Genomic DNA, 19614 nt, shown 5'->3' with positions numbered 1-19614 from the left:
TTTGGTCCCGGTCTATTGTCGGTGGTGGTCCCAGTGTCTCTGGATGCAGGCGAACTATAAATCCCAGTGTCTACAACTCCCAAAGGCCCGCCCAAAGCCTACCAGGCTTATCTTACCTTTGATACACAAGCACCCAGGCCGTTCAGGAGACTTTTATCCCTCCCTGCTGCTTGTGGATACTCATTCAGCTACAACCGACAATGTTGCAAAGTTTTGTGCCTACAAAGTCCGCCAGGGGATGATGGGTCCCAAAAGTGACCCATGTCTCCAGTGATCCTCTCTCTTGGTTCTATAACTGGCTGATGGACCTCTGCATTGTATGTTTTGCCCCGTTTCCCCTTCCGCTCCTCACCCCCCCCCCCCCCCCCCCGGTTATTGTGCTTTAATGTCTTTATATTTTAAATGTACTAAACATACCAAGTTTGTATGTAACTGTGACCTTTATCTCCTGTGCTGGTCTATGACCGAAATAAATGATTGGATTTGAAATTTCCGGGCTGTGGCGCAGGCGGGAGATCAAGCCAGCTGTAATTAACTGCAATGAATCACTCTGACCAGGAGGTCATGAGTTCGAGGCCCGCTCGGAGCCTATGTTTGTTTGTCTTTGTTCTATGTTAAAAGGCATTGAATGTTTGCCTATATGTGTCATGTGACCCACCCTGAGTCCCCTTCGGGGTGAGAAAGAAGGGCGGAATATAAATGCTGTAAATAAATAAAATAAATAAATTTGGTGCAAATCTATTGTTGTTCGCATTGACAGTGCTCTCTGGATGTAGGTGAACTATAATTCCTATAAATCAAGGTGACTTTCCCCCAAAGCCATCCAGGGAGGGAGGGAGGGGGGAGGGAGGGAGGGGGGAGGAGCTCCGTTGATGGACAGGACCGGAGGAGGGGCAGGACGGGAAAGCCATGGTCATAATAATGTAATGATAATAATAACAACAATTACTTTAAAAGAATACAATAATATATAATAAACATATTATCATAATTATTATATCATACTTATAACTTGAATTTGGTCAAAGCACAGGACAGTATATTTTGGACAAGGGTAGATTTGTGTGAAGCCCAAAGGAGTGGATCGACAACAGATCGGACAGGATAAGAGCATTATAATATTTATTTATTTATTTATTTATAGCATTTATATTCCGCCCTTCTTTCTCACCCCGAAGGGGACTCAGGGTGGGTCACATTCCACATATAGGCAAACATTCAATGCCTTTTAACATAGAACAAAGACAAACAAACATAGGCTCCGAGCGGACCTCGAACTCATGACTTCCTGGTCAGAGTGATTCATTGCAGTTGCTCTCCAGCCTGCAGTTATTGTTATATTATTCTATAATATAGTGTATTATTATAACTTTATATTTGTATTATTATATATTTTTATTATACTATTATAATATTATCAAATAATATAAGATTATTTGATAATTATAATATAATAAAATAAAATATAATGACAGTATAATAATAATACCCCGGCCTTGCCCAGGTGATTTGACAAAGTAAGTGTTTTTATTGTCCAAATATCCATCAGATTGTGGGTGGACTACAACTCCCACCATGCCAGGTGAACCCCCAGAACTTCAATCGGTACTTGAAGCTTGTAATGTTGGACAAGTTTGCTTAGGATGCACCACGGGTGGGGTTGAGCCTGCTCTCTGGCTGCAGGGTGAACTACGACTCCCACCACTTGGGTGAGTTCCTCTGCTCCAACCCTTCCCGGAGGTTGAGTGAGTCACGGGGTTCCTCACGTGTGACACGTGTGGTCCAGGCCCACCATCGGTGGAGGTCCCCGTTTCCCTGGTGGTGGGTGAACTACGACTCCCAGGAAGGAAGACCCTTCCCTCCCATCCCCTGCAGGCATCCCATTCCAGCAGATCGGGTCTTCGTGCCAAGTGGGGCCCAGATCCCTCCGTGTTTGGGGTCACGGTGCTCTCGGGATGGAGGGGAACGACAACTCCCCCAAATCAAGGGGAATTCCCCCCAAAGACCTCCAGTGTTTTTTGCTGGTCACGGGGGTTCTGTGGGCCAAGTGAGTCCCAGGTCCATCCTTGGTGGGGTTCTGCAGTTCGTAGGTGGCAGGTGAACTAGACATCCCGGTCCTTGCAAGTCCTGTCAATCAGGGGGAATTCTGCCCAGACCCCTCTCTCTCGTATGTTCAGGTGCTGACCAGTTCCTCTGCTTGCTGTGAGAACATAGGAAAGGACGGGATGTGGAATGGAACTGGCCTGGCCCCGCCCCCTGCCTCTCCCTGAACCCTTTCCTGCCCTTTCCCATGGCACACAGCGACTGGACTCACCCGAGAGAGAGGTTTGGGGAGGATTCGCCCTGACTGAGAGGAGTCTTGGGGGACCGGGGTGTGTAGTTCACCCACGATGGACCCGGGACTCGCTCGCACGCAGGCCCAACACGGCCCCCTTTGCCTCCCGGGCCGGGCTGTGGCGCAGCTGCAAAGAGTCACGACTGACCGAGAGGTCGTGGGGTGGAAGCCCGGGTGGGATTGAGCTCCCGACCGGGAAGAGCCTGGCTCTCTGCCCACCTGAGCAGCCCCAAAGACAGTTGCATCTCTCGAGTAGACAATTCTAGGTACCGCTTTATGCGGGGAGGCCAATTTAAGTCATTTAAATTAATAATTTAAGTCACAAGAGCCAGGCTGGGAGGGGCGCCCTCCGAACGGTCTCTGTGCTGGGCGGGGCTTCGAGAGGCAAGGCCCCGCCCTCCGCTTGCTCAGCCCATGAGGCCCCTCCCTTCCCCTGCCAGGCCAAGGCCCCGCCCCTCCCTCCCGTCTCACTCAGAGGAGGAGGAGTCTCGAAGGGATAAGCCCCGCCCCCTTTCGTGACGGAATGAACCTCGCAACGAAGAGGGGGCGGGGCCTCCATCCTGCCCTCAGAAGCCGCCTTCTTTCTCGCCCCTCCTTGTCACCCGTCCATCAAGGCCGGAGCCAATAGGGGCCCGCTCGTGGGCGGGGCGTCACGGACTCGGCCAATGGGGGGCGAGGGGCGGCGGAGGGGCGGGGCTTCTTTCTGGCTGGGCCTGCGCAGAGCCTCTCTCGCCGCCATTGTTTTCTGAGGCGCTTCCTCTGGAGCCGCGAAGGAGGAGAGAGAGAGAGAGAGAGAGAGAGAGAGAGAGAGAGAGAGAGAGAGAGAGAGAGAGAGAGAGAGAGGTTTGTGTTTATATTGATATTGAGATTGATCTTCTATCCGGATTGAGTGTCTCTGGGTCTCTCTTGGGAAGGAGGAGGGGGCGGGGCCTGCCTCCCTCCCGGAAGAAACGAGGCCTCAATGGCCGCCGAGGCCCCCCCTCCCCCCTCCCCCTCCCTTTGGACTTGTTTGTTTATGTGTTTATTGTTTACTGCATTTCTATCCCGCCCTTCTCACCCCGAAGGGGACTCACAGCGGCTTAGCAATGGTATGTACATACAGGACAATAGATTATTAGCATAGCACAATATCAGCATTATCTATTTCTATATTGTACTATACTGCAATATTACATGTAATAGGTAATATACAATTATAATAGTGTAGTATTATTGTATTGTATTGCATTATATTGTACGTATATACTATAATATATTAGCATAGCACAAGATCAGCATTATCACTATAGTGTAATGTACTGCAACTGGTCGGTTGATGTCAGTTGATTATGTACTTTTATGATGTTTTTCTTTTTCTTGTTTCAGTTGTTTTCATTGTATTGTTTATTTGTTATATGTTTTTAATTGTGTTATAATAATAATAACAACAACACCAACTTTATTTTTATATCCCGCCTCCATCTCCCTGAAGGGACTTGGGGCAGCTTACACAGGGCCAAGCCCAAGTGGTACAAACATTGTAATAAAACAAATTGATAAAACATAATAAAATTACATTAAAAATAAAACATGGCTTGATAAAAGACCTGAGGACGCTCATAAAAATGACCTGGAGGCCTTGTTTATGCTGGGCTTGGTCTATATGCAAGCTGCCACGAGAGAGATTGTGGTGGGATATAAAAATAAAGTTGTTATTATTATTACGTACATACAATATATAGATGTCACTATCTATATTTTCCAACTCCCAATCACTTCCTTGTTCCTTCCTTCCTTCCCACCTCACTCCATTCTTCCTTCCCTTCCTTCCTCCTCCCTTATTGTTATTTATTTATTTATTTATTATTATTATTATTATTAAACTTATATACCGCTACTCCTGGTTTGGCTCGGAGCGGTTTACAAAAATAGATTAAAACTATACATTGGGCTTTAAAATAACAATAAAACAATAAAAGCAACAATAAAAGCAACAATAAAAACAGACATAGCCCCGAGTCTTTCACCCATTGAACGCTTGTCGGAAGAGCAAGGTTTTGCAGGCTTTCCGAAAGGCAAGTAAGTCTCGGGTGGTTCGAGTTTCCACTGGCAAGGCATTCCATAATTGAGGGGCTACAACCGAGAAGGCTCTCTGCCTAGTGGAAGACAAATGATAAGTCTGTATGTTAGGGACTTCAAGCAAATTTTGGTCTTCAGACCGAAGTAATCTCTGGGGTTGGTAGGGTGATAAGCGGGCCCTCAGGTACGCTGGCCCCAGACCATGTAAGGCCTTGAAAGTTAGTACTAGTATCTTGAAAGTAATCCGGTACTCAATCGGTAGCCAGTGCAGCTGTTGAAGAATTGGGGTGATACGCCACCTCGCCGGCACCCCAGCGAGAAGACGAGCCGCCGCGTTTTGCACCAGCTTCAGTTTCCGGATCACTGACAGAGGAAGGCCAATGTGGAGGGCGTTACAGTAGTCGAGCCTCGAGATGACCGTCGCCTGGATCACCGTCGCCAGGTCGTTCCTAGATGGGTAGGGAGCCAGTCGCCTAGCCTGGCGTAGATGGAAAAACGCAGATCTGCTCACAGCAGAGACCTGGGCTTCCATTGTGAGCAGAGGGTCTGATAAGACACCAAGACTTTTTACAGAAGATGACGGACGTAGTGTCTCACCATCCAGGGTAGGCAGCTGGATCTCCCTCCCACCCGGACGGCCCAGCCAAAGGATCTCCGTCTTCGCTGGATTCGCCCTCAACCTGCTGGCACGCAACCATCCAGTAACGGCTTCAAGGCACTGATGGAAACTATCGGGTACGGAGTCCGGCTGGCCCTCCATCCTCAGAATGAGCTGAGTGTCATCAGGGTACTGGTGGCACTCGAGCCCAAACCAGTCGGGCAAGCGGTCGCATATAGATGTTAAATAATAGAGGAGAGAGAATAGCTCCCTGTGGGACCCCACAAGTTAGCGGAGACCACGCAGAAACCAACCCTCCCCTCACCACCCGCTGTCCCCGATTTTGGAGGAAGGAGGACACCCATTTAAGGGGTATCCCCCTAACCCCCGTCATGGCTAGGCGATGGGTCAATAGATTGTGGTCGACCGTATCAAATGCTGCTGTGAGATCCAATAACACGAGCAGCGCTGATCCGCCTTGATCCCTCTGGCAGCGAAGTTGGTCTGTGATGGCGACCAGCACAGTCTCCGTCCCGTGCCCCCTACGGAAGCCGGACTGGAAGGGATCAAGTCCGGCTGTGTCATTGAGGAACTGCTGCAACTGTTCCACTGCTGCTCTCTCAACCAGCTTGCCCAGAAACGGAAGGTTCGACACTGGGCGGTAGCTAGCGGGAAGCGAACGATCTAAGTCTGGTTTCTTCAGCAGCGGAGATACTGATGCCTCTTTTAAACCCTCTGGAAAAACTCCTTGCTCAAGGGAGCTATTTATTATATTCAACAGAGGTTCACGTAATCCATCTAGGCAGGATTTTACTAGCCAGGAGGGACACGGATCGAAGGAGCAGGTGGTCGGCCTAGCTGCAGTCATGATCCTGTCGACAGCCTCTGCATCCAGCGGGGTAAACCGGTCCAGGATGGGCCCAGAGAGTGGCCACGGAGACTCAAGTTCAGTTACTGTATCCATCGTGGCAGGGAGTTCCCGACGAAGAAGCGAGATCTTGTCTGCAAAATAGCTCTGGAAAACCTCAGCAGAAGGAGCCAGGTCATTATTGTTTGGAACAGAAGGGACCTTTGTCAGGGATCTAATGATCTTAAATAATTGTGCTGGGTGTGAGCTCGCAGACGCTATCAAGGAAGCATAATACGACTTTTTTGCCTCGGTGATAGTCTGCTCATAAGACTCTCTGGACTTCTTATAAGCTGATTCTGATTCCTCATCACGGCGTTCCCGCCACATGACCTCTAGCCGTCTCTTCTCCCGTTTCATCGCACGGAGCTCCTCAGTGAACCAAGGAGACTGATTCTTACGGGGTCGGAGAAGGTGTCTAGGTGCGATCTCATCGAGTGCATTGGATAATTTGGTGTTCCATGTATCCACTTGCACCTCCAGTGAGTCGCTGACAGGTTCTATGGCCTTTAGAGCATTCAGGAACCTGACCGGTTCCATTAGTCTCTTCGGGCGAACCCAAATAGGTTTGGCGCCCAGGTTGGGTGGGTTGGTGTGCTCTATACGGATTCCTAGGGCACAGTGGTCCGACCATGGAACCTCCGAAATGGAGATTAGGGTCACTTGGATTCCAACCCCAAAGATCAAATCTAGTGTGTGGCCAGCCTGATGTGTAGGCCCAGTATTATAAAGTGAGAGTCCTAGTGTCGCCATGGTCGACACTAGGTCTTCAGCTGCTGAGGAGAAGGAGCCTGCATCAGCATGGACATTGAAGTCCCCCAAAACAATAAGCCTGGGGAACCTCAAGGCCCACTCCGACACAACCTCTAGCAGCTGTGATAGGCTGTCCACTGGTGCATTAGGCGCACGGTACACCAGTAGAAAGGCTATACTCTCCTGTGAATCCCACACAAGGCCAACGCTTTCCATACCAGAGATGTTTGGAGTGGGAGCCACCCTCAGAGATAAATTTTCTCGTGCGAGCATTGCCACTCCACCCCCCCGTCTCCCGGTCCGCATCTGGTGGGTGATAACAAAATCTGGAGATGATAATTCCTGGAGGAGGACCTCATCACCCTCCTGCAACCAGGTTTCTGTGATACATGCTAAGTCAGCCCCACTTTCAATAATGAAGTATGAAGAAGTATGAAGTAATGAAGAATAATTTAGGTAAACGTAAAGGTTCCCCTCCCCCAGTGGCGCAGCGGATTAAACCGCTGAGCTACTGAACTTGCAGATCCCTTTCTTGGGATTGCGGTTTCTATTGTAGTTGGACAGTGGCCTGAAATTATACTTGACTGGATTTGCGCTTTTGAATGAAGATTTACTTAATATTTAGTGATCCAAATGATATCAATTCTTGAGTATGACTTGTGTCTCTCTATCAGAGAAGAAGGTTTCGTACTTTTCTTCTGGGTGTAAGAACCTCCAGAGATCTATGATTGACAGTTTTTGACAGTGATTGACAGGTGTGTGGCCATGTTCCAGAAGTATTCTCTCCTGATGTTTCGCCCACATCTATGGCAGGCATCCTCAGAGGTTGTGAGGCATGGATAAACTAGGCAAGGAAGGTAAATATATATCTGTGGAGAGTCCAGGGTGTGACAAGAGTCCTTTGTCAGTTGGAAGCCAGCATTAATGTTGCAATTAATCACCCTAATTAGCATTGGAAAGGTTTGTCTCTTGCCTGGGGGGCATCCCCTGTTCAGAGTCATTAGCCGTCCTTGGGGCTCCTCTGCCCTCAGAGTGTTGCTTCCCATTTACTGTTCTGAGTTTTGAGTTTTTTAATACTGGTAGCCAGATTTTGTTCATTTTCATGGTTTCCTCCTTTCTGTTGAAGTTGTCCACATGCTTGTGGATTTCATTGGCTTCTCTGTGTAGTCTGACATGATAGTTGTTGGAGTGGTCAAGCATTTCTGCATATATAGATTGTATAATTATATATACAGTATATTACTAGCTTGGGTCCCCAGCGTTGGCCCAGTTATTCGAAAAAGTAATTTTTTAATTGAACAAATTCATGGTTCAGGTGTTTCTCACTTTTAGCTGCCAGAACCTCCATGCCATCTTGCATCGCAGCTTTCTCCATTTTGTCGGGTATTCTTCTGGTCTTGCAGTTCAGACTAACTGCTGGCATGATGCTCCTGGTGGCTGACATCTGCTGTCGAGCATTCCTTAGAGCAGATCATTCTCGTTTCCCAGCAGGAGGGAGTCCTTGCTGTCCCAGTCGGTGCATGGGTCCCTGTGCTCACTCTCTCTGTGTAGGGCCGTGGGCTTTGTCCTTCCCCATTCTAGCTGGTGGGGCCTGTCGGGACTGTCCTTTCTCTCCCTGGGCCGATGTGGCTCCCTCCAGCACTCTGCTGCTCGACGGCTTTCCTTCCCGCATGGGAAACAAGGATCCCGTTGTCCTTTTCTTTCCTGGCTGCTCAACCATCCTTGTGGAGGATTCTGTGGACCTCCTCCTCCCAAGGCTATTGCTGTCAGTCCTTGGAAGGTGTAGGACACAAAGGTAGGCTCACACAGCTGGGGCTATGGAAACTTTATTGAATCCGCCTTGCCAAGATGATCACAAAGCTTACACTGTCCCTTTTCCGCCAGCCCCCCAGTATATCAAGATGCTTCTTCCCTCCCTCTCCCACGTTTCCCCCTTCCCATTCACACCTTCCCGTCAACAGTTCTTTCCCATGTTTGAAACCCAGAGCAGGTCATAAATCAGTCTTTCCAAACAAATGGTCTTCCTCTTCCGGCTCTCCCCCCCCCCCCTGCCCCTTTGCTCTGGTCGGATGTGAAAAGGTCAGTTGGCTTTTTGCATCCTGACAATTGCGGTGTTTCTCCTGATGACGCCATCCCTGGCTCCTTGTCTCACTTGCTCTTTGTCATGCTCCACTCTCCCCGCTAAGATGATCCATTCCTCTAGAGACCTGGGACTCCTTGGCCCACAGGATACTGGGTCAAACTCTGTGGTCCTCTATTCTCTCACAAATTTAGTGACTCTTCTGGGTCTTCTCCCAGAAAAGATGGGTCGAGTGCCAGGGCAGCCATGAGAGCTGCAGTCCCACAGGGGGAGAACTCCTGCGGGGTTGTCTCTAAGGCCTCGCTAGGTGTCCAGTCTCTGACATCCTGCTGCTACACACCTCTCATTGTTGGTAGAGAAAGAGCCTTTCGAAGAGACAGGGCTTAATGTCAGAAAGAAAGTTGCTTCTAAGCTCTAACCCTAATGCACCAGGTTATATCTCTTCCCTGTTTCCTTTCACCGCCTCATTGTTTACACATTCCCATGGAACCTAACTGCTGTCTCCATAACAACCATTATGGTTACCTTCCCTCTCCCACCCTTGATCACCCAGATGGTCATCATTAACAGCTTCTTGTTCACAGCTCTTTGATGGCATGGTCACTCCTAAGGCTTCCTTCGAAGATAGAGTGATCCATGACAGCTGATGCCTTATTGAATGGCAACTCCCAAAAATTCTATAGTATTGATCTATGGCAGCTGAGGTTGGACTCAGTTTGTGTTTGTTCTACATGGTAGGTGTGTCCCAGGTCAGGGAAGCCTTTCAGAAGCAGAGAACAGCATTTTGGACCTTGTAGAGGCCACTTGGGGCACTTCCAGACAGCACTAAATCACGGGTTTTAAACAGGGGCAAAAGATCCCAGAACTTCAGAAGAGGTCCACATACAGACCTGTTGGTCCTGGGATTTCTGCCTCCATTGTCCAGTCTTGCTGCTTTGTTCCGAGAGTTAGAGGCTCCCAAAATGGTTGCTGCAGGACTTCTGCCTGAAACCTCAGCGGGTTGTTTTTTTTTAAATGGCAAGATGCAGATTTGCAAAGATTCAGATATGCGGATCACTGCAACAGTTCCGTTCTTTGTCCTGGCCAGAGAAACTGCCCTCCAAACGTTTCATGAAGTATTTGCCACACAAACAAACCTAATGGGGCAGGGCCACCTTGCCCAAGTCAGCACTGCACAATAAAACAGGAACAGGCGATTGTAAGCCAGGAACAGAAGTTTGTCATTATCTTCTACTTTTACAGCCTGGCTGCCTGGCCATCTGTCCAGACAGATTTGGTTGTGTACTTGTGGCATCGAACAACAGGGCGCTGTTCCTAGGTTCCACATGGCTTTCCCTATTAGCCACCTGCATGACCTTGTCTCTATATATTTACATTCCTCTCCAGCACGTCCCTGTCCCAACAGCCCGTAGTAAGCATTTGTCATTTACGTTACCCATGTTGTCAGCACACACCCAATGAGGAACCAACATGTATAGCAAGGGTCCCCAAACTTTTTAAACAGGGGGCCGGTTCACGATCCTTCGGACTGTTGGAGGGCCGGACTAAAGTTGGCCACCGAGAAAAAATAATAATAATAATAATAATAATAATAATAATAATAATAATTCCAGCATATCTATCTTGTTTGCTGTGTCATACAATAAAATAACAACAACAACAACAACAACAACAAAAGGGTTGGAAGAGACCCTTTGGGCCACTGAGTCCAATCCCCTTCTTCCTTTGTGCACCGAAAGCACAAGCAAAGCACCCCTGACAGATGGCCACCCAGCCTCAATGTTGTTAATAATAATAATAATAATAATAATAATAATAATAATAATAAAAAAGAGGGTTGGAAGAGACCCTTTGGGCCATTGAGTCCAATCCCCTTCTGCCTTTGTGCATCAAAAGCACTAGCAAAGCACCTGACAGATGACCACCCAGCCTCAATGTTAATAATAATAATAATAATAATAATGTGATTTTGTGATACGAAATCCAGCATATCTATTTTGTTTGCTGTGTCATAAAATATAATAATAATAATAATAATAATAATAATAATAATAATAATAATAATAATAATAATGGTTGTAAGAGAAGAAGAGACCCCTTGGGTCATTTAGTCTAACCCCCTTCTGCCCTTGTGCCATGGGGGCCGGATAAATGGCTTCGATGGGCCGCATCCGGCCCCCGGGCCTTAGCTTGGGGACCCCTGATGTATAGCCTGGCAATATCATCATGTTGTTCCCTGGCGCAAGTACACTACAAAACCTGTCTTCACCGATGGCATACAACAAAGTGTGAGTAATTATAGTAATGATGGCATTCTGTTCCTGGTTTGAAAGTGTCTGCTCCTGTGTCATTGTGTACTGCTTACTGTGAAGGTACTTGTTGCACCCCAGGAACTCGATTTTTCGGCCACAACCTTCATTAAACAGGTGAAGGGTGAAGTTCCTCTTCCCTGGCCAAAGTTTTTGCCTTCTTACTCGAGTGTCACCTTCCTTTTAGGAACCAACCAATCATGAACAAGCATCTAAAACCCGGGAACAAACCCAGTTCAAAAATCCTGTGATTTCCGATTCCAGGGACATGCAGACATGCGAAGATCTGGATATTTGGCAAAAACCAGGATATTCCCACACCTGGAAATCTCACGTTTTTTGCCTTTTCTAGCGGTTGCTTTTGGGTTTACAGGGAACGGTGTCTGGCCACCCTACTGTTTACTACGGAAGCTCCTGGGATGAAGGGACTGTCTGGACGGGCCCTTGGAGGCATCCTCCAAAAAGTATCCAGGCAGACTTTTTTCCCCACAGCCTCTGTTTTTCTCAAGAATTCCTTTTGGTTGGCCAAATATTGAGGCCCATACTTTTATTTAATGCCGGGGGAGGGGGCAATTGAATTATCTGCTCCCTCCCTTTTCCCTCTGTTTTGCTCATGCTCAGTAAGTCATTTGTGAGGCATCTTCCAGGACAGGAATGGACAGAGTGGGTGCCGTTCTTCCCCAGGTTGGGATTTAATGGCTTAGATTATTGCAGACACGTTCCTACAACCCTGTGCACATAACCCGTGTTTCTCTCAATCGCCTTCACCTGCTGAAAAGCCTTTCCCCACAACAGAGGGCAGGAAATAGAGGCGGAAATGGACAGGGGTGGAAAGGGCTGGGCAGGAAGGAGGATTTCCCGACTGCGCTGTGCCTGTGAATTTGCATGCCGTCCTGCGGCTCAACCAAGGGAGTGAACAACCCAACGGGGACTTAGTCCAGGCGAGACCAGTTCTGTGGACATCTCAGCATGCCGAAATGGGGTGTTGAATTTGCCAGGCAGGAAGGCAACGTCTTTGGGAATTTGGGGTTCCTTTGAGAGATGTAGGAAATGTGGTGGCAGCAGAGGTCTAATGTGGGATGCACAGGAGACAGACCTGGGATCCCTTGTGGCCTGAAAGGGAACCTGAAATTCATGAAATCATCAGGAAAGGGATCATTGTGCCTCTTAAGATTAAACTTATGCTGGTAATTCAAGGAAACCCATTATTCAGAGTGAATGACGTCCTGTCTATGGTCTGTTTGACTGTCTGCCTTGTGTTTCTTTAGCCATGTTTAGGTCAAGCCAACAAAACCAATGTGGTTCTTTAGTATTGTACGAAGGTCCCTTTTTTCTTCCATCCATCCCTCTTTCCTTCCATCAATCACTCATTATTTTCATCCTCCCTCCCTTCTTTCCTACTTTCCTTCTGAATCCATCCCTTATTGTTCATAAATCTGTGATCACCTTTGCTTGTTTCTGTGTGTCCTTGAGACCCTTTATATCTCCATTTCTGGGTAGTTCAATTTTCAACACGAGCCATGAATGGAAAAGAGGATCATCTTGGAAATAAAGGAAGTTTTCAAGTTCATGTTTAACCTTTTGCTTCTTTCTTGATCAGGGAAATGAAGTCACCACAGGCATAAAAAGAAAATATCAATATCTAGGGGAGATTGAGGAATTTGGAAACCAAAGGGCAATAATGAAAGAAATCCTGTGGAAAGAAGAAATCCTCTCTAGGTGCCAATCTTGTGAAACTCAATTTTGACCAGAAAGAAAAAGGGAACACTCACGTGTCCATATCACATAACTGTCGACATGGAGGAGAAACCCTGTACATGCCTTGAGTGTGGAAAGAGATTCAGTTGGAGGAGCAGGCTGCTACTGCATGAAAGGACTCACACTGGGGAGAAACCCTATAACTGCCTGGAGTGTGGACAGAACTTTGCTCATAGGGGAAGTCTAGTTTCACATCACAGGACTCACACTGGGGAGAAACCCTATAAGTGCCTGGAGTGTGGACAGAGCTTTGCTCGGAGGGAAAACCTAAGTTCACATCAAAGGACTCACATTGGGCAAAAACCGTAGAAATGCGTGGAATGTGGACAGAGATTTTCATGGAATAACATTATACATAAATTCATCGTGGAGAGAATGGTGTTAATTGACCCCAGGGTGTCATTCTAATATGTACAAAAGCAACGCTTGCAAATTTTGGAAATGCGAGCTCAAAGTTGGGACTTTTCTTGCAGTGGCAAGAGTATGGAAAGGAAAGAGAACTCCAACAATAGAAGAATGGATTTTAAAAGTACTTGACATTATACAAATGGACAATCTAACGCAAAATATAAGAGATGGGAAAAATTAAACGGACTGGACAAAGTGTTGTCGAAGGCTTTCATGGCCGGGATCACAGGGTTGTTGTATGTCTTTCGGGCTGCAGGAGTCTACTGGATACCATGCAGCTGTGGACAAGTCTACATAGGGACCACCAAACGCAGCATTGCCCAAACAAGAGTCAAAGAACATGAAAGGCACTGCAGACTAAGTCAACCAGAGAAATCAGCCATAGCAGAGCACTTGATGCATCAGCCTGAACACAGGATATTATTTGAGAACACAGAAATGCTGGACCATTCCAACAACTATCATGTCAGACTACACAGAGAAGCCATTGAAATCCACAAGCATGTGGACAACGTCAACAGAAAGGAAGAAACCATGAAAATGAACAAAATCTGGCTACCAGTATTAAAAAACTCTAAAATCAAAACAATAGATGGGAACCAACAGTCTGAGGGCAGAAGACAGATAATGACTGAACAAAGGATGCCCCCCGGCAAGAGACAAAATCTTTCCAATGCTAATTAGGGTGATTAACTGAAACATTAATGCTGGCTTCCCAGTGACAAAGGACTCTTGCCACACCTTGGACTCTACACAGATATATATTCTTTCCTTTCCTTACTTAGTTTATCCATACCTCACAACCTCTGAGGATGCCTGCCATAGATGTGGGCGAAACGTCAGGGAAGAATACTTCTGGAACATGGCCACACAGCCTGAAAGACATACAACAACCCCGGACTGGACAAACTTTACAGAATTTATGAGAAAAAGAAAACTGGGCTTTGATATAGATCTGTCTTAGATATAAAGACTATACTAACGAAGGAGTGAAATAAACAAACAGGAAAAATCAGGAAACTGAAGGAAGATTCTCCAAAGCACAGATGGGAAGTCAACTCACTATATATATAATCGTTTTCCTTTTTTCTTTTGTTTTAAAATATTGTTATATTCTATATGTGTATGTGTATATATATACACCTTTTTTCTTCCCTTTTCTTTGTCCTCTGTAAGCTATTCACTCTACCTTTCTATCTACCTATACAATGTTCTCCCACTTTTGATGTAATATACCACATAAATCAAATAGAAATACACACACAACAAAGTTGGGACATTTCATCACATGTGGTGTATTGTGGTAGAAAGATTGAACTAAAATACGTTCCATTCTGGAACGTAATTGAGGTTAAATGAAACTAGAGTTTTATATGTTGAGAATGTTGGATGATCAATTAGAATGAAAACATGGATAGTGACTGCAAGATACTAAAGTGAGATTTGACTGTACACAGGGATGGAAGGAATGTTTTATTCCAAAGCAAAAAGAATGGCTTATGAGGATCTGCAAATTAGCCAAAGTGAACAAACTGACAACAACATGGGCAAATGTCAGTTGTAATATTAATTGGAAGAGTGTTATCAGAAATAGAAGTGTGGTTATGTTATATTATCTGAAGGGAGTAGAATAATGAGAGATAAAAATTAACAGATCGAATGAGGCCTTTAGGCACGTATCCCTGTCTGTTTGTTTGTTCAGCTGTGTGTCTATGTAGGTCACTGTTTTGCTGGTCTGTTTGTTTCTGCATTAGTTTTGTATCTCATGCAGTAGTTAGTTGCCTGTGTAGTTGAAGCATTATATATACAGTAGAGTCTCGCATATCCAACCTCTGCTTATCCAACGTTCTGTATTATCCAACGCAGTTTGCCTTTTAGTAGTCAATGTTTTTGTAATCAATGTTTTCAATACATTGCGATGTTTTGGTGCTAAGTTCATTAATACAGCAATTACTACATAACGTTACTGTGTACTGAACTGCTTTTTTCTGCCAATTTGTTGTAAAACATGGTGTTTTTTATCAATGAATTCTCTGAGTGCCTTTTTCTCTGGCTCTGACATTACACATAGTTTTGGTTTTGGTAATTTGGCGTTTGTGTCTATTTCAATCGCACAGTCAGTTTTCCTATGGGGGGGCGGGTAATTGGTCACTCTCTCTTTCGCTGAAAACATCTGCAAAATCCTGATAAACTTTGGGGATGTTCTCCATTGGCACATCTTGTTCTCCATTGGCACATTAGCACCCCTTCCGGCTTTAATTCTCTTATGCGCCTCAGAGAGCTCTCAAAGTTGCAAGTCCCATCCCAGAATGTGTTTACGGGCGTTCAAAACAGATCTTGGCCATTTCCCGATAGTTCCAGCCGTTAAGGACAGTTTTGTACTTCCCTGCTACTTGTAGATACTAATTCAGTTACTACTGACAATGTTGCGAAGTTTTGTGCATCCAGGGGATGACTGGTCCCAAAAGTGACCAATGTATCCAGTAATCATCTCTCTTGATAGACCTCTGTGTTGTATGTTTTTGCCCTGTTTCCCTTTCCGATCCCCCCCCCCCTGTATTGTGCTTTTGTAACTTTATATTTTAAATGTACTAAATGTACCAAGTTTGTATGTAACTGTGACCTTTATTTCCTGTGCTGGTCTATGACCGAAATAAATGATTGGATTTGAAATTTGGTGCAGATCCATTGTTGTTTTCATTCACGGTGCTCTCTGTATGTAGGTGAACTATAATTCCTATAAATCAAGGTGACTTTCCCCCAAAGCCCTCCTGCATTTTTGTTGGTCGTGGGGGTTCTGTGTGCTAAGTTAGGCTCAGGGCCATCCTTGGTGGGGTCCAGAGTGCCCTTTGGCTGCGGGTGAACAATAAATCCCAGTATCTACAACGGCTATATATCAAGGTGAATTCCCCCACAAACCTCCCCAGTATTTTCCTTTGGTCACAAGGGTAATGTGTGCCAATGGCGGTCCAGGTCCATTGTCAGTGGGGGTCACAGTGCTGTGTCTTGATGCAGGGTGAACTACAACTTCCACCATGTGGAGTCAGTCCCCAATTGTGGACCTGTGTCTTCAGGGGGAGTGTAACCCCATCTAGTGCAGGCTGCAACCCTACAATCTGTTTGGCCTTCTGATTGGCCAGGATTTCCTGAATCTTGTCTGGATTCAGTTTCAGTTCATTCGCCCTCATCCAGACTGTCAGAGCTGCCAATCACCAGTTCAGGACCTGAGCAGCCTCCTGAGCGGGAGGAGGAAAGGAGGAGCGGAGGTGAACGTTGTTTGTGAACAGGTGACATTGAACTCCAGAACTCCGGATGATCTCTCCCAGTGGCTTCATGTAGATGTTAAACAACACGGGGACAAGACTGAACCCCACAGGACCCCACAAGAAAATGGCCGTGGGGCCGAGCAGGTCTCCCCCAGCAACGCCTTCTGAGAGCAACCTTCCAGGAAGGAAAACTGCCTCCAAACTCTATTCCCGTGAGGCATCCCAGAAGGAGACCGTGGTCCATGGTATGGAAGGCCGATGAGAGGTCCAGGAGAACCAAGAGGGACACCCTCCCCCCGTCCATTTCCCTGCTTAGATCATCTGCTGAGGAGACCAAGACTGATTCAGTTCCATGACCCGTCCTAAAGCCAGACTGTGCCCGGTCTAGACACTCAGAGTCTTCCAGGAACAACGGGAGTTGTGAGGCCACCACACGTTTCATGACTTTGCCCAAAAAGGGAGATTGGAAACTGGCCGGAAGTTGACCAATTGAGTGGGGTCCAGGGATGGTTTGTCAACAGTGGTTTCATTACAGCTTCGTTTAAGCCGGCTGGACTCTTGCCTTCTTGTAAGGAGGCCTTAACCACCACCACACAAAGCAAAGCCAAAGGGGTCATCAGGCCGGAAAAAAGCCATGTCATCGAGACTGAATCCTCAGGACTCCACGACGCCATGGTTGCGGGGCCGATAAGGTGTCCCCCAACAACACCCCCAGGAAGGACTGGAGCCACTGCTAAACGGTGCCCCCAAGTCCCATTCCCACGAGGCATCAGAGAAGGAGACCGTGGTCTATGGTATCATAGGCCCCTGAGGGGTCAAAGAGAACCAAGAGGGACACCCTCCCCCCGCCTAGGTCCCTCCCCTCCTCCCCACACGAGGAGCGAAGAAGACTCACCGGGATGTGGACCAAACCAGGCGACACAGCTACAGGCTGCAAAGGCAACGGACAAGGAGCAAGAACCACGAGAGAGAGAGAGAGAGAGAGAGAGAGTGACTGCCTTCCTTCCTTCCTGCTGTGAACGGGAAAGTGAGCTTCCCAAGGGAAAGGCCTTCAGAGGGAGATGCTGCAGGGCATCACAAGGGTCTCCATGGCGCCCCCTGCAGGCACGGAACAGCCATCCAGGAAGGGAGGGGGGGAGCTCCCTTGATGGACCAGGACCAGAGAAAGAGCAAGACAGGAAAGCCATTGGAATAATATATTATAATAATTATTATATCATAATTCTAATTTGACTTTGCTCAAAGCACAGGACCATATATTTTGGCAAAGGGGAGATTTGCATGAAGTCCAAAGGAATGGATTGACAACAAATCGGATAGAATAATTATAATATATTATATTATTATAATTATTTTATCCTATCCAATTTGATGTCAGTAATATTATAATATAGCAATAATCATACAATAATATAAGAAGTGTAATATATTATAATGGCATAATATATAATATAATAATATGTGATAAAATAATGCAATATATTATTATTCTATTTAATAATAATATAAAAATAAGACACTATAACACTGACTGTCGGCTCACTACAGCCGCTCCTGAATGAATACACGAGACTCGCTGTGTTGTCACCAGAAACTTTACTGCAGGGAACATCGACATGAAAAAGCCAAGCATGGGAGGCGTCTGCCAGCATTCCTTTATATACCCTCCCCCCTCATTTGAAAACGCATTTCCCGCCCAACAAAACCCCGCGAAGTTTCCCCGCCAAGTCCAGCAGCCGTTTCTTCTCAGGATCCCGGGATGCAGGTGCCTTATCACAATCACAATGTCAGTGACCCTGAAACTCAGCGCCATATCCAGGCTCTAGTAGCAGGGTTCTGACATGGCGTCCTCCTCCCCTTCGTCCTGAAAGGAAAAGATTAAATACAGCTATTGTTCTCCGCTGTCCAACGTTCCTTTGTACTTTTTCAATAGGCTGCAGTGAAACACCGGGTGCACTTTCCCTAAATCCTTGGGCAACCTCAGCTGATAGGTTACTTCATTTATCCTTTTTGTAACCCTGAATGGGCCTATATAGCGTGGTGCCAATTTCTTCGATGGAAATCCCAACTTCAGATTTTTCGTACTCAGCCAAACTAGATCTCCTTCGCCCAATTTGTCCCCTTCTCGGCGCCTACGATCAGCAGAGAGTTTGTACTTTCTTTGCGTTTCTCGTAGTGCCTCCACCACGTCCTGCCACCTGCTCCGTCCCCCAGAGGTTTGGTTTGCATTTTTTTATAGTTGTAGGAATAGCATCTGTTTGCATTTGCTCCAGGGTTGCTGCAGATTCTGCAGCAGTCTGATGGTTTAGCCTGTTTGCAAGTCTTTGCCGCTTGCAGCCTGCAAATGTGTCATTTTGTAGATAGAAGGCTCCATGTTGAGAAGCCTTTTCTGCCTTCTAGACTGAAGGAGAAACAACGTAGATGTGCTTGTGTGGCCGAGCCAGGCCAACTCTGAAAAGGCCATCGCAAGTACTGACCTGCCTTCAAAACCAGTGCTGAGTATAGATAGGGGAAAGACCTGTTCTTTCCAATAGCCTTGGCCCTGGGGCAGAGAACATCTCCGGATTTCTTTGCCACTGGAGAAGCCCTACCAACTTTGCCTCAAAAACTAGCTTTGAGCTTAGATAGTTATAGATCTTTTGATAGCAGCTCAGGGCGAGGGTGAAGAGGATCTCAGGATCTCTTTGCCTTTGGTGGAAATTAACCCAGCAACTAAAGGGGAAAAGCAAGCAAGGAACATCTGCAAGGTTTTATAAGTGGATTGTTTTTATTTGCAACCTTAATTACATGTGCCAAGTCTGCCAAGGACTTTGTGAAAATAAAATTTTGTTTGATTGTTCTACTTGAAGTGCCTTTGGTTACTGGGATTTCCAGAGCTTCTAAGTAAGGTCCCCGCAGTTCACCTGGGCAAAGGAAGAAGCACATCCTAAAGCTTAAAAAGGTGCCTGGGTGTGACGGCATACTGTGGAAGAGGCCTAAGTGAGGCTTAACTGTGCCTGTCCCCTGGGCTGAGTGGGTTGCTAGGAGACCAAGTGGGTGGAGCTTAGGCTTCTAACTGTCAGCAATAGGATAAAAACAATTATTCATTTTCTTCTACTTAGGACTATATTTTTCTTTTATTTTTGTTGTTGGCACCTAGGGG

At 46.5% G+C, this 19614-nt stretch overlaps 2 protein-coding genes and 1 long non-coding RNA gene across 4 annotated transcripts in view; 2 read left to right on the top strand and 1 right to left on the bottom strand.

Annotated features, from left to right (window-relative positions):
• LOC134294628 (zinc finger protein 135-like) overlaps positions 1-19614 on the top strand; it is a 188194-nt gene that overhangs the window by 97348 nt on the left and 71232 nt on the right. The gene's annotated exons all lie outside the window — the stretch shown is intronic.
• LOC134294633 (zinc finger protein 850-like) overlaps positions 1-19614 on the bottom strand; it is a 64005-nt gene that overhangs the window by 16473 nt on the left and 27918 nt on the right. The gene's annotated exons all lie outside the window — the stretch shown is intronic.
• Positions 1665-15879, top strand: LOC134294635 (uncharacterized). Its single transcript, XR_010001418.1, has 2 exons — positions 1665-3423; positions 12641-15879. It is a non-coding gene; the product is annotated as an uncharacterized LOC134294635 (long non-coding RNA).

Source organism: Anolis carolinensis, unplaced genomic scaffold, assembly GCF_035594765.1.
Source record: "Anolis carolinensis isolate JA03-04 unplaced genomic scaffold, rAnoCar3.1.pri scaffold_18, whole genome shotgun sequence".
Lineage (NCBI taxonomy): Eukaryota > Metazoa > Chordata > Lepidosauria > Squamata > Dactyloidae > Anolis > Anolis carolinensis.
The sequence above is the reverse complement of the archived record's forward strand: the minus strand, read 5'-3'. Positions and strand labels throughout refer to the sequence as shown.